General features: G+C 44.8%; 1 long non-coding RNA gene across 1 annotated transcript; it reads right to left on the bottom strand.

Moving 5' to 3' along the window:
* Window positions 1–9424: 9424 nt before the first annotated feature.
* Window positions 9425–20547, bottom strand: LOC123726606 (uncharacterized). The gene is made up of 3 exons (XR_006758672.1): window positions 20241–20547; window positions 17750–17797; window positions 9425–9657 (listed from the first exon to the last, which is right to left on the bottom strand). It is a non-coding gene; the product is annotated as an uncharacterized lncRNA (long non-coding RNA).
* Window positions 20548–22291: the final 1744 nt, after the last annotated feature.

Raw genomic sequence — 22291 nt, 5'->3', positions numbered from 1 at the left:
GTGAAATTTAACATTATGTTTTCGAATAACATCCCCAAGAGGTAAAATATATAGTGAAAACAATAGTGGTCCTAAAACGGAACCTTGAGGAACACCGAAATTTACAATTGATTTGTCAGAGGACAAACCATTCACAGAGACAAACTGATATCTTTCCGACAGATAAGATCTAAACCAGGCCAGAACTTGTCCATGTAGACCAATTTGGGTTTCCAATCTCTCCAAAAGAATGTGGTGATCGATGGTATCAAAAGCGGCACTAAGATCTAGGAGCACGAGGACAGATGCAGAGCCTCGGTCTGACGTCATTAAAAGGTCATTTACCACCTTCACAAGTGCAGTCTCAGTGCTATGATGGGGTCTAAAACCAGACTGAAGCGTTTCGTATACATTGTTTGTCTTCAGGAAGGCAGTGAGTTGCTGTGCAACAGCTTTTTCAAAAATTTTTGAGAGGAATGGAAGATTCGATATAGGCCGATAGTTTTTTATAATTTCTGGATCAAGATTCGGCTTTTTCAAGAGAGGCTTTATTACTGCCACTTTTAGTGAGCTTGGTACACATCCGGTGGATAGAGAGCCGTTTATTATGTTCAACATAGGAGGGCCAAGCACAGGAAGCAGCTCTTTCAGTAGTTTAGTTGGAATAGGGTCCAGTATGCAGCTTGAGGGTTTGGAGGCCATGATTATTTTCATCATTGCGTCAAGAGATATAGTACTAAAACACTTTAGTATCTCCCTTGATCCTAGGTCCTGGCAGAGTTGTGTAGACTCAGGACAATGGAGCTTTGGAGAAATACCCAGATTTAAAGAGGAGTCTGTAATTTGCTTTCTAATGATCATGATCTTTTCCTCAAAGAAGTTCATAAATGTATTACTGCTGAAGTGAAAGCCATCCTCCATTTGCGAAGGCTGCTTTTTTAGTTAGCTTTGCGACAGTATCAAAAAGAAATTTCGGATTGTTCTTATTTTCCTCAATTAAGTTGGAAAAATAGGATGATCGAGCAGCAGTAAGGGCTCTTCGATACTGCACGGTACTGTCTTTCCAAGCTAGTCGGAAGACTTCCAGTTTGGTGTGGCGCCATTTCCGTTCCAATTTTCTGGAAGCTTGCTTCAGAGCTTGTGTATTTTCTGTATACCAGGGAGCTAGTTTCTTATGACAGATGTTTTTAGTTTTTAGGGGTGCAACTGCATCTAGGGTATTGCGCAAGGTTAAATTGAGTTCCTCGGTTAGGTGGTTAACTGATTTTTGTCCTCTGACGTCCTTGGGTAGGCAGAGGCAGTCTGGAAGGGCATCAAGGAATCTTTGGGTTGTCTGAGAATTTATAGCACGACTTTTAATGCTCCTTGGTTGGGGTCTGAGCAGATTATTTGTTGCAATTGCAAACGTAATAAAAGAGAATAGCATTCTCAAATCCTTTTGTCCAGGTGGGAAAGGGCAGTGTGGAGTGCAATAGAGATTACATAATCTGTGGATCTGTTAGGGCGGTATGCAAATTGGAGTGGGTCTATGGTTTCTGGGATAATGGTGTTGATGTGAGCCGTGAACAGCCTTTCAAAGCACTTCATGGATACAGATGTGAATGCTACGGGTCGGAAGTATTTTGGCAGGTTACCTTAGTGTTCTTGAGCACAGGGACTATGGTGGTCTGCTTGAAACATGGGTATTACAGACTCAGACAGGGAGAGGTTGAAAATGTAATTGAAGACACCTGCCAGTTGTTCAGCGTATGCTCGGCGTACACGTCCTGGCCGCGGCCTTGTTATGTTGACCTGTTAAAGGTCTTACTACCATCGGCTGCGGAGAGCGTGATCACACAGTCGTCCGGAACAGCTGGTGCTCTCATGCATGTTTCAGTGTTACTTGCCTCTAAGCGAGCAGAGAAGTAATTTAGCTTATATAGTTGGTCCCCCATTTGCTACTATAACAGCCTCCACTCTTCAGGGAAGGCTTTCCAACAGATGTTGGAACATTGCTACTGTGACTTGCTTCCATTTAGCCACATTATTCCTCCTCCTCCAAACTTTACAGTTGGCACTATTTATTGGAGCAGGTAGGATTCTCCTGGCATCCGCCAAACCCCGCTTCGTCCGTCAGACTGCCAGATGGTGAAGCGTGATTCATCACTCCAGAGAACGCGTTTCCGTTGCTCCAAGAGTCCAATGGCGGCAAGCTTTACACCACTCCAGCCGACACACGGAATTGCGCATGGTGATCTTAGGCTTGTGTGCGGCTGCTCGGCCATGGAAACCCATTTCATGAAGCTCCCGACGAACAGTTCTTGTGCTGACGTTGCTTCCAGAGGCAGTTTGGAACTCAGTGTTGCAACCGAGGACGGACAATTTTTACGCACTACACGCTTCAGCACTCGGCGGTCCCGTTCTGTGAGCTTATGTGGCCTACCACTTCGTGGCTGAGCCGTTGTTGCTCTTAGATGTTTCCACTTCACAGTATCAGCATTTACAGTTGACCGGGGACAGCTCTAGCAGTGCAGAAATTTGCCGAACTGACTTGTTGGAAAAGTGGCATCCTATGACGGTGCCACGTTGAAAGTCACAGAGCTCTTCAGTACGGGCCATTCTACTGCCAATGTTTGTCTATGGAGATTGCATGGCTGTGTGCTCGATTTTATACACCTGTCAGCAACGGTGTGGGTGAAATAGCCGAATTCACTAATCTGAAGGGGTGTCAACATACTTTTGTATATAGAGAGAGAAAAAGAGAGAGAGAAAAAGAGAGAGAGAGAGAGAGAGAGAAAGAGAGCGAGTGTGCAGGTGTGTGTGCCTGTGCCTGTAGGTGTTTGCACGTGTGTGTTTGAGTACGTGTGTGTGTTTGAGTACGTGTGTGTGTTTGAGTACGTGCGTGTGTGTTTGAGTACGTGTGTGTTTGAGTACGTGCGTGTGTGTTTGAGTACGTGCGTGTGTGTTTGAGTATTCTCAGCACTAGTGGACTCCTGAGTCTTTTCCCTCTCCCCTCTCCCTGCTGCTCCTCTCCACATAGTGAATATTCACAACGCAGGCCAACTCGCTCTCGTTCACAGGTGGCTGACTGGAACCAGTGTAAGTGCTTATTTTAGATTCCTGTCAAGCTGTCCCCAGATTCTGGGTTGCTGCGCTCCGCTGCCGCAGCTACAAACAAAGTCAGGCAGCACCTGCGGCGAGCCGAGCAGCCGGCCGCTGCACTAAGGTTTTTCAGGAGAGCTACCGGCCCACCGTTGACCCTCGCCTGGGGCCTGACAGCGAGAGAGGAGAGGAAGGCTCTCCCAAATGGCACCCTATTCCCTATACAGGGCACAACGTTTGGGCTTCCCGGTCAGAAGAAGTGCACTCGAAAAGGGCATAGGGTGCCATTTGGAACGTAATTGACGTCTTGTGGCCGGGAGGGTTGGAGCGATGGAGGGATGGAGGGGTGGAGGGGTGGAGGGATGGAGGGATGGAGGGATGGAGGGATAGAGGGATGGCGGGGTGGGGGGATGGAGGGATGGAGGGATGGAGGGATGGAGGGATAGAGGGATGGAGAGAGAGGGGTGGAGAGATGGAGGAATGGTGGGATGGAGGGATGGAGGGATGGAGGGATGGAGGGATGGAGAGATGGAGAGGTGGAGAGATGGAGGGGTGGAGGGATGGAGGAATGGAGGAATGGAGGGATGGAGAGATGGAGGTGGAAATAGGGGTGGAGTTAGGAATGGAGGGATGGAGAGATGGAGGGGTGGAGAGATGGAGGGGTGGAGGGATGGAGGAATGGAGGGATGGAGGAATGGAGGAATGGAGGGATGGAGAGATGGAGGGGTGGAGGGGTGGAGGGATGGAGGGATGGAGGGGTGGAGGGATGGAGGGATGGAGGGATGGAGGGATGTGACCATGTCCGCTCTAACAAACAACAAAGTAGAAAACGGTGGTCCTGGTGTATAGTTTGCAGATGGGGTTCTCTAGCCTAGGGAATGGTGGTCCTGGTGTATAGTTTGCAGATGGGGTTCTCTAGCCTAGGGAATGGTGGTCCTGGTGTATAGTTTGCAGATGGGGTTCTCTAGCCTAGGGAATGGTGGTCCTGGTGTATAGTTTGCAGATGGGGTTCTCTAGCCTAGGGAATGGTGGTGCTGGTGTATATTTTGCAGATGGGGTTCTCTAGCCTAGGGAATGGTGGTGCTGGGACAGGAATGGCAAGGTGCGCTGTGCCCTAGTGTGGCATAGCCTGCATTACCTGGGTAGCAATCATCTACAGTTAGGACCCCTTTGAAGCACTCATAGCTTTGTAGCTTTGACTGGGAGTCAGCTGTGGCAGAGTGAGCAGGAAGGAGGAAGTGGAGGGGTGGGTTGGTGATGGGAGTTAGCTGTGGTATAGTGAGCAGGAAGGAGGAAGTGGAAGGGTGGGTTAGTGATGGGAGTTAGCTGTGGTATAGTGAGCAGGAAGGAGGAAGTGGAAGGGTGGGTTAGTGATGGGAGTTAGCTGAGGTATAGTGAGCAGGAAGGAGGAAGTGGAAGGGTGGGTTAGTGATGGGAGTTAGCTGTGGTATAGTGAGCAGGAAGGAGGAAGTGGAAGGGTGGGTTAGTGATGGGAGTTAGCTGTGGTATAGTGAGCAGGAAGGAGGACGTGCCGGCATGGTGATGTATGAGGAATGTGTGAGTGTCTAAGAGATAGGGCTTTCTGTGTGTTAAAATTACGTAGGAATGAAGATGTGGGATTCCTTTAATTTAAAGGAAAAATTCACCCAAAACGATGTTTTTGGTGTTTGTTTCGTTAGTCCATTGTTGACCATTTGCTTGTCAGCAATCACGTTTTTTCAAGATATGTAACTTTCAAAATACAGACATCATCCCTGTATGATGTATTTTGCATCATTTGATGCAGCGTTTTGCATTTGTATTTTGAAAGTTACGTATCTTGAAAAAAAAAACGTGTTTGCCGACAAGCAAAACATGGCCCCTAAATCCTCTCCGTGCTCCTCGGAAGCCCTGACACTCTGAGTCTCTCTCTGGATCTCTAAGTTACAACCTTCAAATGACAGGGCCTGCCACAACAACATTATATAGTATCCCCTCTTCATGGTTACAGACCCAACAACATTATATAGTATCCCCTCTTCATGGACCCAACAACATTATATAGTATCCCCTCTACATGGTTCAGACCCAACAACATTATATAGTATCCCCTCTTCATGGTTACAGACCCAACAACATTATATAGTATCCCCTCTTCATGGTTCCAGACCCAACAACATTATATAGTATCCCCTCTTCATGGTTACAGACCCAACAACATTATATAGTATCCCTCCTCATGGTTACAGACCCAACAACATTATATAGCATCCCTCCTCATGGTTACAGACCCAACAACATTATATAGTATCCCATCTTCATGGTTTCAGACCCAACAACATTATATAGTATCCCCTCTTCATGGTTACAGACCCAACAACATTATATAGTATCCCCTCTTCATGGTTCCAGACCCAACAACATTATATAGTATCCCCTCTTCATGGTTACAGACCCAACAACATTATATAGTATCCCCTCTTCATGGTTACAGACCCAACAACATTATATAGTATCCCCTCTTCATGGTTACAGACCCAACAACATTATATAGTATCCCTCCTCATGGTTACAGACCCAACAACATTATATAGTATCCCCTCTTCATGGTTACAGACCCAACAACATTATATAGTATCCCCTCTTCATGGTTACAGACCCAACAACATTATATAGTATCCCCTCTTCATGGTTCCAGACCCAACAACATTATATAGTATCTCCTCCTCATGGTTACAGACCCAACAACATTATATAGTATCCCCTCTTCATGGTTCCAGACCCAACAACATTATATAGTATCCCCTCTTCATGGTTCCAGACCCAACAACATTATATAGTATCCCCTCTTCATGGTTACAGGCCCAACAACATTATATAGTATCCCTCTTCATGGTTCCAGACCCAACAACATTATATAGTATCCCCTCTTCATGGTTACAGACCCAACAACATTATATAGTATCCCCTCTTCATGGTTCCAGACCCAACAACATTATATAGTATCCCCTCTTCATGGTTACAGACCCAACAACATTATATAGTATCCCCTCTTCATGGTTCCAGACCCAACAACATTATATAGTATCCCCTCTTCATGGTTACAGACCCAACAACATTATATAGTATCCCCTCTTCATGGTTCCAGACCCAACAACATTATATAGTATCTCCTCCTCATGGTTACAGACCCAACAACATTATATAGTATCCCCTCTTCATGGTTACAGACCCAACAACATTATATAGTATCCCCTCTTCATGGTTACAGACCCAACAACATTATATAGTATCCCCTCTTCATGGTTACAGACCCAACAACATTATATAGTATCCCCTCTTCATGGTTCCAGACCCAACAACATTATATAGTATCCCCTCTTCATGGTTACAGACCCAACAACATTATATAGTATCCCCTCTTCATGGTTACAGACCCAACAACATTATATAGTATCCCCTCTTCATGGTTACAGACCCAACAACATTATATAGTATCCCCTCTTCATGGTTCCAGACCCAACAACATTATATAGTATCCCCTCTTCATGGACCCAACAACATTATATAGTATCCCTCCTCATGGTTACAGACCCAACAACATTATATAGTATCCCCTCTTCTTGGTTACAGACCCAACAACATTATATAGTATCCCTCCTCATGGTTACAGACCCAACAACATTATATAGTATCCCCTCTTCATGGTTACAGACCCAACAACATTATATAGTATCCCCTCTTCATGGTTACAGACCCAACAACATTATATAGTATCCCCTCTTCATGGTTACAGACCCAACAACATTATATAGTATCCCTCCTCATGGTTACAGACCCAACAACATTATATAGTATCCCCTCTTCATGGTTACAGACACAACAACATTATATAGTATCCCCTCTTCATGGTTACAGACCCAACAACATTATATAGTATCCCCTCTTCATGGTTCCAGACCCAACAACATTATATAGTATCCCCTCTTCATGGTTACAGACCCAACAACATTATATAGTATCCCCTCTTCATGGTTCCAGACCCAACAACATTATATAGTATCCCCTCTTCATGGTTACAGACCCAACAACATTATATAGTATCCCCTCTTCATGGTTACAGACCCAACAACATTATATAGTATCCCCTCTTCATGGTTACAGACCCAACAACATTATATAGTATCCCCTCTTCATGGTTCCAGACCCAACAACATTATATAGTATCCCCTCTTCATGGTTACAGACCCAACAACATTATATAGTATCCCCTCTTCATGGTTACAGACCCAACAACATTATATAGTATCTCCTCCTCATGGTTACAGACCCAACAACATTATATAGTATCCCCTCTTCATGGTTACAGACCCAACAACATTATATAGTATCCCCTCTTCATGGTTACAGACCCAACAACATTATATAGTATCCCCTCTTCATGGTTCCAGACCCAACAACATTATATAGTATCCCCTCTTCATGGTTACAGACCCAACAACATTATATAGTATCCCCTCTTCATGGTTACAGACCCAACAACATTATATAGTATCCCCTCTTCATGGTTACAGACCCAACAACATTATATAGTATCCCCTCTTCATGGTTCCAGACCCAACAACATTATATAGTATCCCCTCTTCATGGTTCCAGACCCAACAACATTATATAGTATCCCCTCTTCATGGTTACAGACCCAACAACATTATATAGTATCCCCTCTTCATGGTTACAGACCCAACAACATTATATAGTATCCCCTCTTCATGGTTACAGACCCAACAACATTATATAGTATCCCTCCTCATGGTTACAGACCCAACAACATTATATAGTATCCCCTCTTCATGGTTACAGACCCAACAACATTATATAGTATCCCCTCTTCATGGTTACAGACCCAACAACATTATATAGTATCCCTCCTCATGGTTACAGACCCAACAACATTATATAGTATCCCCTCTTCATGGTTCCAGACCCAACAACATTATATAGTATCTCCTCCTCATGGTTACAGACCCAACAACATTATATAGTATCCCCTCTTCATGGTTCCAGACCCAACAACATTATATAGTATCCCCTCTTCATGGTTCCAGACCCAACAACATTATATAGTATCCCCTCTTCATGGTTACAGACCCAACAACATTATATAGTATCCCCTCTTCATGGTTACAGACCCAACAACATTATATAGTATCCCCTCTTCATGGTTACAGACCCAACAACATTATATAGTATCCCCTCTTCATGGTTACAGACCCAACAACATTATATAGTATCCCCTCTTCATGGTTACAGACCCAACAACATTATATAGTATCCCCTCTTCATGGTTCCAGACCCAACAACATTCCAGACCCAACAACATTATATAGTATCCCCTCTTCATGGTTCCAGACCCAACAACATTATATAGTATCCCCTCTTCATGGTTACAGACCCAACAACATTATATAGTATCCCCTCTTCATGGTTACAGACCCAACAACATTATATAGTATCCCTCCTCATGGTTACAGACCCAACAACATTATATAGTATCCCCTCTTCATGGTTACAGACCCAACAACATTATATAGTATCCCCTCTTCATGGTTACAGACACAACAACATTATATAGTATCCCCTCTTCATGGTTACAGACCCAACAACATTATATAGTATCCCCTCTTCATGGTTACAGACCCAACAACATTATATAGTATCCCCTCTTCATGGTTACAGACCCAACAACATTATATAGTATCCCCTCTTCATTGTTCCAGACCCAACAACATTATATAGTATCCCCTCTTCATGGTTACAGACCCAACAACATTATATAGTATCCCCTCTTCATGGTTACAGACCCAACAACATTATATAGTATCCCCTCTTCATGGTTACAGACCCAACAACATTATATAGTATCCCCTCTTCATGGTTACAGACCCAACAACATTATATAGTGTCCCCTCCTCATGGTTACAGACCCAACAACATTATATAGTATCCCCTCTTCATGGTTACAGACCCAACAACATTATATAGTATCCCCTCTTCATGGTGAGCTAAGCTAAGGACGTAGTTGGTACTTTTTTAAATGGACAGCGACAGAAATCAGAACATGGGTCGTTATTACAGACAATGAGCCGTTCTTTCAGTATTCTCCCTGTACACCAAGTCAGAACTTAAGGATAAATAACAGAGGGGGAATATAAGCAGACAATTAAAGCACTTACAATATTTTTATGATGACATTTCTCTAAAAAAGGTTATAGGCTACATGTGCACCACCAAGTCAGAACAGTAGGATAAGTTCTGATGGGGAAAGGGACTGAATTATTAGGGTGAGACACATGGGCTACTAACAGCTTACTACACAACATACACTTAGCATTACCTTCTGATCTACAATATACATAACTCCCTTGCATATTGCATCATTTATACATCATTTATCTTTTTGGACTGACCTGAACAGGAAGGTGGCGCTGCGGTCCTTCTTGTAGGCAAACTTTATCATCAAAGTCTGACATTCTCTGGATGAAGTCATTGCTGGATTGACAACATGGTCAATGTATTCAACCTCTGGTCCATGGCGTGTGAATGTTTATCTTTTTAAAGCTTGGAAAAGAGACAGGCATATTTTTTTTTTAAACTTAAACCCAGACTTGGACCACACACCATCTCCACCGAATAGCAGCAAAATAGTGATAGCTTTGCGTCTCTCGCAGTTAGCCACTGATTCCTTCCAAACCCCTCATTGTTCAATTTGCGTTTTCCGACTTGTTGTGTAATGTTTATGTCCAACGGCCGATGAGCACCGATACGTTTTGTCTATAATTTCTCTGAATATGACATGGACTGAAAAGGATTTACCAGAAGATTGTCAATGTGATTCATGAATATGACTACTTGTCTAGCTAGCTAACTAGCTAGCTAACTAGCTAACTAGCTCGATTTTGAAAGTACGACGTTGACATGATCAGTCCAATCAAAGCTACGGTAGATCTAACGTGATTTGACGTTATTTTATCTGTGGCCGATGACCTTGAGTCTTCTTGGATGGGCACTTCTAATGTAACTCTATGGCAGCACCCAAAGGGGCTTGAATTGTCTAGCTCTCCCTGTAGATTCTGTGGTGACATAGTGTCCCCATGAGTGACCTACGCGGTGTGCTTTCGCAGGCTGCCCCTTCCACCACTGAAACATCTGCATTTTGGAGATGCCTTACTCAAGGAATAGACCATGTTTGTATACGGCTTTACTAACTCAAGGATTCTTAAAAAAATAAAATAATGGACATTGTTTGCAAACTGATATGTGACATGAATTAATGCCAAAATAACATGCAAAACACATTTTTATTAGCTGAACAGGGCGGGCTCAAAACGGCCCTGAATGATGTCATCACTGGATTTGAGTGTGTTTAATCATGTGTGTGATTTGAGTGTGTTTATCACATGTGTGTAAGTGTGTGATTTGAGTATGTTTAATCATGACTTATTTCCTACTTGATTAATGATTTGTTGAGGCCCACATGGAGGAGAGGGATGGTGAAGGGAAGAAGAGAAGGAGTGGAGGACTGACAAGGAGAGGATGAAAATAAAGGAGAGATGGACTAACAGTGCCCCCTGGGGATGAGTGAGCCACTGGCTTAGCCTCCCTCTCTCTCCCTCTCTCTCTCCCTCTCTCTCTCTCTCTCCTTCTCTCTCTCTCTCTCTCTCTCCTTCTCTCTCTCTCTCTCCTTCTCTCTCTCTCTCTCTCTCTCTCTCTCTCTCTCTCTCTCTCTCCCTCTCTCTCTCCCTCTCTCTCTCCCTCTCTCTCTCTCTCTCCTTCTCTCTCTCTCTCTCTCTCTCTCTCTCTCTCTCTCTCTCTCTCTCTCTCTCTCTCTCTCTCTCTCTCTCTCTCGCTCTCTCTCTCTCTCTCTCTCTCTTTCTTTCTCTCTCTCTCTCTCTCTCTCTCTCTCTCTCTCTCTCTCTCTCTCTCTCTCTCTCGCTCTCTCTCTCTCTTTCACTCTTTTTCTTTCTCTCTCTCTCTCACTCTGTCTCTCTCTGAAGTCTCTACAGCACCACAGGCTATCAGAGTGAAGGCTCTCAGAGTGAAGGCTCTCAGAGTGAAGGCTGTCAGAGTGAAGGCTCTCAGAGTGAAGGCTCTCAGAGTGAAGGCTCTCAGAGTGAAGGCTCTCAGAGTGAAGGCTCTCAGAGTGAAGGCTCTCAGAGTGAAGGTTCTCAGAGTGAAGGCTCTCAGAGTGAAGGCTCTCAGAGTGAAGGCTCTCAGAGTGAAGGCTCTCAGAGTGAAGGCTCTCAGAGTGAAGGCTCTCAGAGTGAAGGTTCTCAGAGTGAAGGCTATCAGAGTGAAGGCTCTCAGAGTGAAGGCTCTCAGAGTGAAGTTCTCAGAGTGAAGGCTCTCAGAGTGAAGGCTCTCAGAGTGAAGGCTCTCAGAGTGAAGGCTCTCAGAGTGAAGGCTCTCAGAGTGAAGGTTATCAGAGTGAAGGCTCTCAGAGTGAAGGTTCTCAGAGTGAAGGCTCTCAGAGTGAAGGCTCTCAGAGTGAAGGCTCTCAGAGTGAAGGCTCTCAGAGTGAAGGCTCTCAGAGTGAAGGCTCTCAGAGTGAAGGCTCTCAGAGTGAAGGTTCTCAGAGTGAAGGCTCTCAGAGTGAAGGCTCTCAGAGTGAAGGCTCTCAGAGTGAAGGCTCTCAGAGTGAAGGCTCTCAGAGTGAAGGCTCTCAGAGTGAAGGCTCTCAGAGTGAAGGGAGCAAAGAGGGCAGCCTGGCCAAATACACCTGCTTACTGGATGTCTGCAGCGAAGAGAACTATTACATCTCCCTTCCTCTTACTGGTCTCACATCTCTCTTTCTCTAACATAACTTTCTCTCTTTCTCATTCACATTTTTCTCTGTGCCCCCATTTCTCTCTCTCATGTGCTGCTAGAGTATATCTATATATCTCTCTCCTTCCTCTGCAGAGTCAGGTGCTGAGGACTGGGCAGGACAGTCAAACCGACATCCATCTGTACTTTACACTTCCTGTTTCCCATCGCTGCCGCCCGCACTCCCTTCCTGACTCTGCTGATGAAATATCAATGTCTCCGTCGCCATTTTCACACCGGGGAGACCAACCACTAATTTTTATGACTCTTGCACACACAAAGAAATAGAGAAAGAGACAGTCTGTTGAGGAAAAATGGAGAAAAAGAAAACACCACAATACAAACAGGGGAAAGAAAAAACACCTCAAAAAAAAGATTTTTCCTCTCTTAAATAAATTCCACTGCCATCTTGTACATTTTTTATTTTGTGCATTTGGCTCTAGGCCCCATCTGCGCCCCAGCTGCTAGCGGAGGGAAGCGATGGCCCTTCTGCACTACAGAACAACAGCCAGTGGTAATTGCTAGTGGAAGAGATTAAATGCAGTCGATGAAAATGTTTACTGGCAATGAATATGCATAATGATGAGTAGGAAATGTTACCGCAAGATTAAAAAGGAGAGGAGATGGGGCTTGTTTACCACATTGCGGAAAGAGTGATAGAGAATATAGAGGAGTGAAGGAGAGAGAGAGAGAAGGGAGAAGGGAGCAAGAGTCAGAGAGGGGGAAAGAGAGGGGGTGAGATAGATAGAGAGAGAGAGAGAGAGAGAGAGAGGGGAAAGAGAGGGGTGAGATGATAGAGAGAGAGAGAAGGGGGTGAGAGAGAGAGAGAGAGAGGGAAAGAGAGGGGTGAGATAGATAGAGAGAGAGAGAGAGGTGAGATAGAGAGAGAGAGGGGGAAAGAGAAAGGGGTGTAAGAGAGAGAGAAAGTGAGGGAGAGAGGGGGTGAGAGAGAGAGGGGGTGAGAGGGGAGAGAGAGAGAGAGAGTCAGTTGGCCCCATGCCTGAAATTGAAAGGAGAAACCTTTGGGCAAGGCATCAGGGAGAAAAACAGATGGTTTGTGAACCTTTTATTAGGCAGAAAAAAACATTAATCAAACCAAGCCTGGAAATGGCACTTTGTTTTTTTGTTGTTCTGCAATTTTTTAAACAGAGTATTTTTTTGTTTCGTTTTTGTGTGTTTTTTTAAGGTATAATGGTGGTTTATATATTTTGTCATACTCTCTCCACTCTACTCTCCTCCACCCCCTCTACTCTCCTCTCGTCTACTCTATCATCTCTACTCTACTCTACTCTATCATCTCTCCTCCATCTCCTCCATCTCCTCTACTGTCCTCTACTGTCCTCCGCTCTACTCTATCATCTCTCCTCCACCCCCTCTACTCTCCTCTCCTCTCCTCTCCTCCATCCCCTCTACTCTCCTCTTCTCTCTCCCCTCTCCTCCATCCCCTCTACTCTCCTCTTCTCTATCATCTCTCCTCCACCCCCTCTACTGTCCTCTTCTCTATCATCTCTCCTCCATCCCCTCTACTCTCCTCTTCTCTATCATCTCTCCTCCATCCCCTCTACTCTCCTCTTCTCTATCATCTCTCCTCCATCCCCTCTACTCTCCTCTCCACTCCTCCATCCCCTCTACTCTCCTCTTCTCTCTCCCCTCTCCTCCATCCCCTCTACTCTCCTCTTCTCTATCATCTCTCCTCCATCCCCTCTACTCTCCTCTCCTCTCCTCCATCCCCCTACTCTCCTCTTCTCTCTCCCCTCTCCTCCATCCCCTCTCCTCTACTCTCCTCTTCTCTCTCCCCTCTCTTCCATCCACCCCTACTCTCCTCTTCTCTCTCCCCTCTCCTCCATCCCCTCTCCTCTACTCTCCTCTTCTCTCTCCCCTCTCCTCCATCCCCTCTACTCTCCTCTTCTCTCTCCCCTCTCCTCCATCCCCTCTCCTCTACTCTCCTCTTCTCTCTCCCCTCTCCTCCATCCCCTCTCCTCTACTCTCCAATTCTCTCTCCCCTCTCCTCCATCCCCTCTCCTCTACTCTCCTCTTCTCTCTCCCCTTTCCTCCATCCCCTCTCCTCTACTGTCCTCTTCTCTCTCCCCTCTCCTCCATCCCCTCTCCTCTACTCTCCTCTTCTCTCTCCCCTCTCTTCCATCCCCTCTCCTCTACCTCCTCTTCTCTCTCCCCTCTCCTCCATCCCCTCTCCTCTACTCTCCTCTTCTCTCTCCCCTTTCCTCCATCCCCTCTCCTCTACTCTCCTCTTCTCTCTCCCCTCTCCTCCATCCCCTCTCCTCTACTCTCCTCTTCTCTCTCCCCTTTCCTCCATCCCCTCTCCTCTACTCTCCTCTTCTCTCTCCCCTCTCCTCCATCCCCTCTCCTCTACTCTCCTCTTCTCTCTCCCCTCTCCTCCATCCCCTCTACTCTCCTCTTCTCTCTCCCCTTTCCTCCATCCCCTCTCCTCTCCTCTTCTCTCTCCCCTCTCCTCCATCCCCTCTCCTCTCCTCTCCTCTCCTCTTCTCTCTCCCCTCTCCTCCATCCCCTCTCCTCTACTGTCCTCTTCTCTCTCCCCTCTCTTCCATCCCCTCTCCTCTACTCTCCTCTTCTCTCTCCCCTTTCCTCCATCCCCTCTCCTTTACTCTCCTCTTCTCTCTCCCCTCTCCTCCATCCCCTCTCCTCTCCTCTCCTCTACTCTCCTCTTCTCTCTCCCCTTTCCTCCATCCCCTCTCCTCTACTCTCCTCTTCTCTCTCCCCTCTCCTCCATCCCCTCTACTCTCCTCTTCTCTCTCCCCTCTCCTCCATCCCCTCTCCTCTACTCTCCTCTTCTCTCTCCCCTTTCCTCCATCCCCTCTCCTCTACTGTCCTCTTCTCTCTCCCCTCTCTTCCATCCCCTCTCCTCTACTCTCCTCTTCTCTCCCCCCTTTCCTCCATCCCCTCTCCTCTACTCTCCTCTTCTCTCTCCCCTCTCCTCCATCCCCTCTACTCTCCTCTTCTCTCTCCCCTTTCCTCCATCCCCTCTCCTCTACTCTTCTCTCTCCCCTCTCCTCCATCCCCTCTCCTCTACTCTCCTCTTCTCTCTCCCCTCTCCTCCATCCCCTCTCCTCTACTCTCCTCTTCTCTCTCCCCTCTCCTCCATCCCCTCTCCTCTACTCTCCTCTTCTCTCTCCCCTCTCCTCCATCCCCTCTACTCTCCTCTTCTCTCTCCCCTTTCCTCCATCCCCTCTCCTCTCCTCTTCTCTCTCCCCTCTCCTCCATCCCCTCTCCTCTCCTCTCCTCTCCTCTTCTCTCTCCCCTCTCCTCCATCCCCTCTCCTCTACTCTCCTCTTCTCTCTCCCCTCTCTTCCATCCCCTCTCCTCTACTCTCCTCTTCTCTCTCCCCTCTCTTCCATCCCCTCTCCTCTACTCTCCTCTTCTCTCTCCCCTCTCCTCCATCCCCTCTCCTCTCCTCTCCCCTTCTCTCTCCCCTCTCCTCCATCCCCTCTCCTCTACTCTCCTCTTCTCTCTCCCCTTTCCCCCATCCCCTCTCCTCTACTGTCCTCTTCTCTCTCCCTCTCCTATCCCCTCTCCTCCATCCTCTCTCCTCTATCCTCCATCCCCTCTCCTCTCCTCTATCCTCTCTCCCCTCTCCTATATCCCCTCTCCTCTATGCCCTATCCTCTATCCCCTCTCTTCCATCCTCTCTCCTCTATCCCCTCTCCTCCATCCTGTCTCCTATATCCTCTCTCCTATATCTCCTCTCCTATATCCCCTCTCATCTATGCCCTTTCCTCTCTCCCCTCTCCTATATCTCCCCTCCTCTCCCCTCTCCTCTCTCCCCTCTCCTATATCTCCCCTCCTCTCCCCTCTCCTCTCTCCCCTCTCCTATATCTCCCCTCCTCTCCCCTCTCCTCTCTCCCCTCTCCTATATCTCCCCTCCTCTCCCCTCTCCTCTCTCCCCTCTCCTATATCTCCCCTCCTCTCCCCTCTCCTCTCTCCCCTCTCCTATATCTCCCCTCCTCTCCCCTCTCCTCTCTCCCCTCTCCTATATCTCCCCTCCTCTCCCCTCTCCTCTCTCCCCTCTCCTATATCTCCCCTCCTCTCCCCTCTCCCTCCTCTCTCCTCTCTCCTCTATTTATTCTCCTTCTTTGTTACCCTAAATATGTTTCTAGTAGCCCTGGTGCAGGTTAACCGAACTCAAACAGCAGCAGCAATGATGTATTTCTCCTTCTGGAAATGGTCCCCAAGGCTACATCTAGCTGGGTCTGCCAAAGTAACAGCTATGCATTATTGTTATGAAGCATGAACAAAAAGATCTCAAATTTATATCAACCATTTGTGTTCTACTGGGAGTGAGACCAGCTGTGTCTACTAGACAGAGTCAGAGACAGGTGTGTGCGTCTTTGCATGTTTGCTCGTGTCTCGATCGCCTCACCTCACTGTAAAATAAGGACATTTTGTTTCACACTGGAAATAAGAACAGAATTTGGTTTGGCAGGGATGTTCTGGCCTGGCTGCAAATATTGTTTTAACAACAGACACAGAAACAGAAAAGGAGCATCTGTAATCTTCATTATTATCTAGTGGACTGGTTAGTGAGAACAGGGTGAAGGACATCACTCTTTTTTATATCTCTTCCAGGTACCATGTTACAGATGGCACCATCTCTTCCAGGTACCGTGTTACAGATGGCCCCATCTCTTCCAGGTATCGTGTTACAGATGGCCCCATCTCTTCCAGGTATCGTGTTACAGATGGCCCCATCTCTTCCAGGTATCGTGTTACAGATGGCCCCATCTCTTCCAGGTATCGTGTTACAGATGGCCCCATCTCTTCCAGGTACCGTGTTACAGATGGCACCATCTCTTCCAGGTATCGTGTTACAGATGGCACCATCTCTTCCAGGTATCGTGTTACAGATGGCCCCATCTCTTCCAGGTACAGTGTTACAGATGGCACCATCTCTTCCAGGTACAGTGTTACAGATGGCACCATCTCTTCCAGGTACAGTGTTACAGATGGCACCATCTCTTCCAGGTACAGTGTTACAGATGGCCCCATCTCTTCCAGGTACCGTGTTACAGATGGCCCCATCTCTTCCAGGTACCATGTTACAGATGGCCCATATGGAAGGTATTTCAGAAGGCCCAGCATAAAGCACATGAGACTATTTAAAAATATTTAAAAAAAACGTTATTTATTAACTACTTTGTTTCTGTTTGTTCGTAATGGACGGTAATCACTAAATATTATTTATATAATTTTAATAAGTCAAAATGCAATATATATATATTTTTTTAATTAAATGCTGCTGGAGCTCGTTCAATATATCACCCTCTCAGTGGAATTCAGGTACTCCCTCTAACATTAAATCCCATCGCAGGATGCGAGGGAGGAGACCTTATTTGGAGACAGCATAAGAAACAATTAGTCATAATTAAACATCACAGAATACATTGGCAGATTTTGGATTGGCAAACACAATTTAAGTTCTACTGTAACTTGGCATTGCCACAAAGTATATCATAGATTAAGGGTTCATTTTGATTTTAGCTTTACTTTTTCGAGGTCCAAACCTGACAGCGTTTCCTTCATTAAAACGGTAGCTATGCTCAGCTGTCAAACGTACGGTGTGTGTGTGTGTGTGTGTGTTTTTTTATTATCCCAGCCTGCTGCTACCTTCATAAACATACTCTCTGTCTGTCAGAAGGGCCCTGGTCGAAAGTAGTACACTATATAGTGAATAGGGTCCTATAGGGCCCTGGTCAAAAGTAGTATACTATATAGGGAATAGGGTGTCATTTGGGACGCAGGCTAAGTGTGCCACTACAGCCTTGTTGTCAGTATAGAGGAGAAGTGTCTTCTTTAACCCTGATGCAGTTGTTACCTTTCCTAGCCTGCCTGGTGACAGGAATATCTCTCCGTCCACGTGACACTAACAAACAAGATATGAACACACACACACACACACACACACACACACACACACACACACACACACACACACACACACACACACACACACACACACACACACACACACACACACACACACACACACACACCTTTGAGTAATGCACTAGTAGGCTGGTAATTAACACTGAGGATAAGGTTGGCTGATTTGGAGCTCTACTGTGATGTTGAACTGAGAGGATTGGAAAAAAATCTCTTTCTCTCTCTGTGTCTGTCTGTGTGGAAACTAATGGATGGATGGGGATTCAAAATAGATCGAACTTCAGCTTCGGTCTTTTGAATGCACATGTTCGCAAATGTTCACAAATACACAAGCTGAAGTTATATTGTCACTGATTTGGTGTTGCATTACTGTTTATAGGAATATATATTCACGTGAATGGGGATAATGTTTGAGTGCAACTTTGGTTAGCTTAGCTACCGTTTTTGTTGCGGGAGAGGGTCTCTTTCAGGTGCAGACATCGTGAGTTTTTTTTATGATTTTCACACAGGTATTCTGCATTGTCTTTTGTCTTTTATCAGGCAAATATACTTGTATAGAGTCCAGACGGCAGCATTAACCTTTGCCTTGTATTTGTATCCATTCCATTAAAAGAGAAACAACTGGTTGAATTGTGTCTAGAGCCTTAACTTCCACCTACACCTTACCAGAACACAACGCAGAAAGGTACCGGTACAGAACCGGTTACATGAGCAAGTCAATTAAATCAATCAAATGTATTTATAAAGCCCTTTTTACAACAGCCGATGTCACAAAGTGCTTATACAGAAACGCAGCCTAAAACCCCAAACAGCAAGCAATACAGATGTAGAAGGACGGTGGCTAGGAAAAAACTCCCTAGAAAGGCAGGAACCTAGGAAGAAACCTAGAGAGGAAACAAGTCAAAGGAGCTGATCGTGGACGACAGGAAAAGGCGGGCCGAACAGGCCCCCATTAACATGTACGGGGCTGTAGTGGAGCGGGTCGAGAGCTTCAAGTTCTTTGGTGTCCACATTACCAACAAACTATCATGGTCAAACACACCAAGACAGTTGTGAAGAGGGCACGACAAAACCTATTCCCCCTCAGGAGACTGAAAAGATTTGTCATGGGTCCTCAGAAGGTTCTACAGCTCCACCATCGAGAGTATCCTGACCGGTTGCATCACCGACTGGTATGGCAACTGCTCGGCATCTGACCGTAAGGCACTACAGAGGGTAGTGCGAACGGCCCAGTACATCACTGGGGCCAAGCTTCCTGCCATCCAGGACCTATATAACAGGCGGTGTCAGAGGAAAGCCCATAACATTTTCAGAGACTCCAGTCACCAAAGTCATAGACTGTTTTCTCTGCTAACGTACTGCAAGTGGTACCGGAGCGCCAAGTCTAGGACCAAAAGGCTCCTCAACAGCTTCTACCCCCCAAGCCAGACGTCAGGGCTTTCAGCAGGATCGGACCAATACGCGGCGTGATCGTAGTTCCACATCTTTTATTCAATCGTGAAACTAAATGCAATAAACCATAAACTTGAATGACGAAAACAAGAAAGCCGTGACGCAGAGCAGGCATACACTACTAACAAAATATATCAACTTAAATATGGCCTCCAATTAGAGACAACGACAACCGGCTGCCTCTAATTGGAGGTCATGCCAAACAAAAACCAACCTAGAAATACAAAACTAGAAACTAAACATAGAAATACAAAAACGGACAAACACCCCCTGTCACGCCCTGAGCTACTCTACCATAGAAAATAACAACTTACTATGGTCAGGACGTGACACCATAAGACTGCTGAACAATTAATTGGCTATTGTACTATTACATCTTCTCCCTTTATTTAACTAGGCAAGTCAGTGAAGAACAAATTCTTATTTTCAATGACGGCCTACCGGGGAACAGTGGGTTAACTGCCTTGTTCAGGGGCAGAACGGCAGATTTTTACCTTGTCAGCTCGGGCATTCGATCTTGCAACCTTCCGGTTACTAGTCCAAAGCTCTAACCACTAGGCTACCGGCCGCCCCTGCCCTCCATTTGTTTTGTACACTGCTGCTACTCGCTGTTTATTATCTATGCATAGTCACTTCACCCCTACCTACATGTACAAATGACCTCAACTAACCTGTACCCCCTCACACTGACTCAGTACCGGTACCCCCTGTATACAGCCTCCTTATTGTCATGTAATTGTGTTACTTTTTATAAAAAATTGTTTTATAAATCATTGTTTTTTCATCATAAAAAAATATATATTTTTACTTCAGTTTATTTGGTAAAACTCTTCCTGAACTGCACTGTTGGTTAAGGGTAAGCATTTCACAGTAAGATCTACACTTGTTGTATTCGCCGCATTTGACAAATAAAGTTTGATTGGATTTGTGCTGCGTAGCTAATGGAGGTGAATGTTAGCCAGGTGACCTACCGACAGGTGCAAGGGTTGCTGGGTGAGATGAGATGAGGGGGCTGGCCTGGGAAAGGCAATTTCCTTCTCTCTCTATCCAGCCCTGCAACGTTCTGCAATGTGGGCCGCTGTTACCAAGCCAGCCAATATGTCGCTAAGTGGACAAACGCGCACACACAAACGCACGCACGCACACAAACACACAGACTTTTAGAGCAACCATCTAGCTTCCTGGCTGCCAAAAATGTAATTAGCATGACAGATTTACAAACATCCACACAAAATGGCCAGTGTTCTTGCATTTGCACCCGGGACCTACGTTTAAATAAAAGCGTTAGTTGAAAAGGTTAATTGCTAATGCAGGACTAAGCATTTTGAGATAATCACTGGCTATTACATCACAACACCTAGCGTTCTAATTAAACATTCCACAAACAGAGTAGAGTAGAGCGGCCGGTCAGTGTCTGCGTTCAGTGTTTTTTTGAAAAGCTTCAGTATCAGCCCATCAACTCATTACAACATCATTTACTGACACCTCTGGATCTCAGACTAACTAATTGTCAATCTGACGAGAATAGGTCTACTTCCCATCCTTCAGTTATTTACCAGTCCTATAAAAAAAATATATATATATATATATATATATAATAAACATTCATATAAATGATGTACCTGATATTCACTTCAACTTGCTCAATGCTGTAGGGAAAAAAATAAAGGGCTGAGTCTCATGGCTCTATTTTAACAAAACTAACTCAATGGTAAATCTTAGCGCTGGTGGTAGTGCTATATGCGGTGTGTCAGAAATATTTTTTTGCTAATTTCACTACAAGGAATTATGGGCGCAGTAGCTGGCTGTGGCGGGAAAAGGCTGGGTTTTGATGAAGAAAGGAGGCTTGACCCCCATCACTGGCCAATCAGAACATGCTCCATGGCTACATATGTTGTGGCTTCGAGTTGTGTATTTACGTTATTTTATGTATTGCGTTGTCATCAACCCCAGTTGGGATGTTAGTCCGTTATAGCCTAGTTTGTCAAATAGCCGACAGAAACAAAATAATATAATGTAGGCGTATATCCCATCTTTACTAAATATGTTGAACATGTTTGCAGTTCACATTGTTTTAAGCAATTGTATGGCTTCAATATGGAAATATATTGTTAAACAGAGCATTCACACTGATATAGGGGCAAGGCCTACTGTTTTGTTGCATTATGGCTGAGCCATGGACACGTCAAACCTAGTCAATAAGCAAGATTCAATTCACTGTTGATAGAAGAGAGTGAATAATGAATCAACAACTTGTTTTTAATAAACTGTCTAAATACAGTTACATACACCTTAATAATCTGTCTAAATACAGTTACATACACCTTAATAATCTGTCTAAATACAGTTACATACACCTTAATAATCTGTCTAAATACAGTTATATACACCTTAATAATCTGTCTAAATACAGTTATATACACCTTAATAATCTGTCTAAATACAGTTATATACACCTTAATAATCTGTCTAAATACAGTTACATACACCTTAATAATCTGTCTAAATACAGTTACATACACCTTAATAATCTGTCTAAATACAGTTATATACACCTTAATAATCTGTCTAAATACAGTTATATACACCTTAATAATCTGTCTAAATACAGTTATATACACCTTAATAATCTGTCTAAATACAGTTACATACACCTTAATAATCTGTCTAAATACAGTTATATACACCTTAATAATCTGTCTAAATACAGTTACATACACCTTAATAATCTGTCTAAATACAGTTATATACACCTTAATAATCTGTCTAAATACAGTTATATACACCTTAATAATCTGTCTAAATACAGTTATATACACCTTAATAATCTGTCTAAATACAGTTATATACACCTTAATAATCTGTCTAAATACATTTATATACACCTTAATAATCTGTCTAAATACAGTTATATACACCTTAATAATCTGTCTAAATACAGTTATATACACCTTAATAATCTGTCTAAATACAGTTATATACACCTTAATAATCTGTCTAAATACAGTTATATACACCTTAA

Source organism: Salmo salar, chromosome ssa01 (genome assembly GCF_905237065.1).
Source record: "Salmo salar chromosome ssa01, Ssal_v3.1, whole genome shotgun sequence".
In the NCBI taxonomy this organism is placed as follows: domain Eukaryota; kingdom Metazoa; phylum Chordata; class Actinopteri; order Salmoniformes; family Salmonidae; genus Salmo; species Salmo salar.
This window is presented reverse-complemented; position numbering and strand designations above follow the sequence as displayed.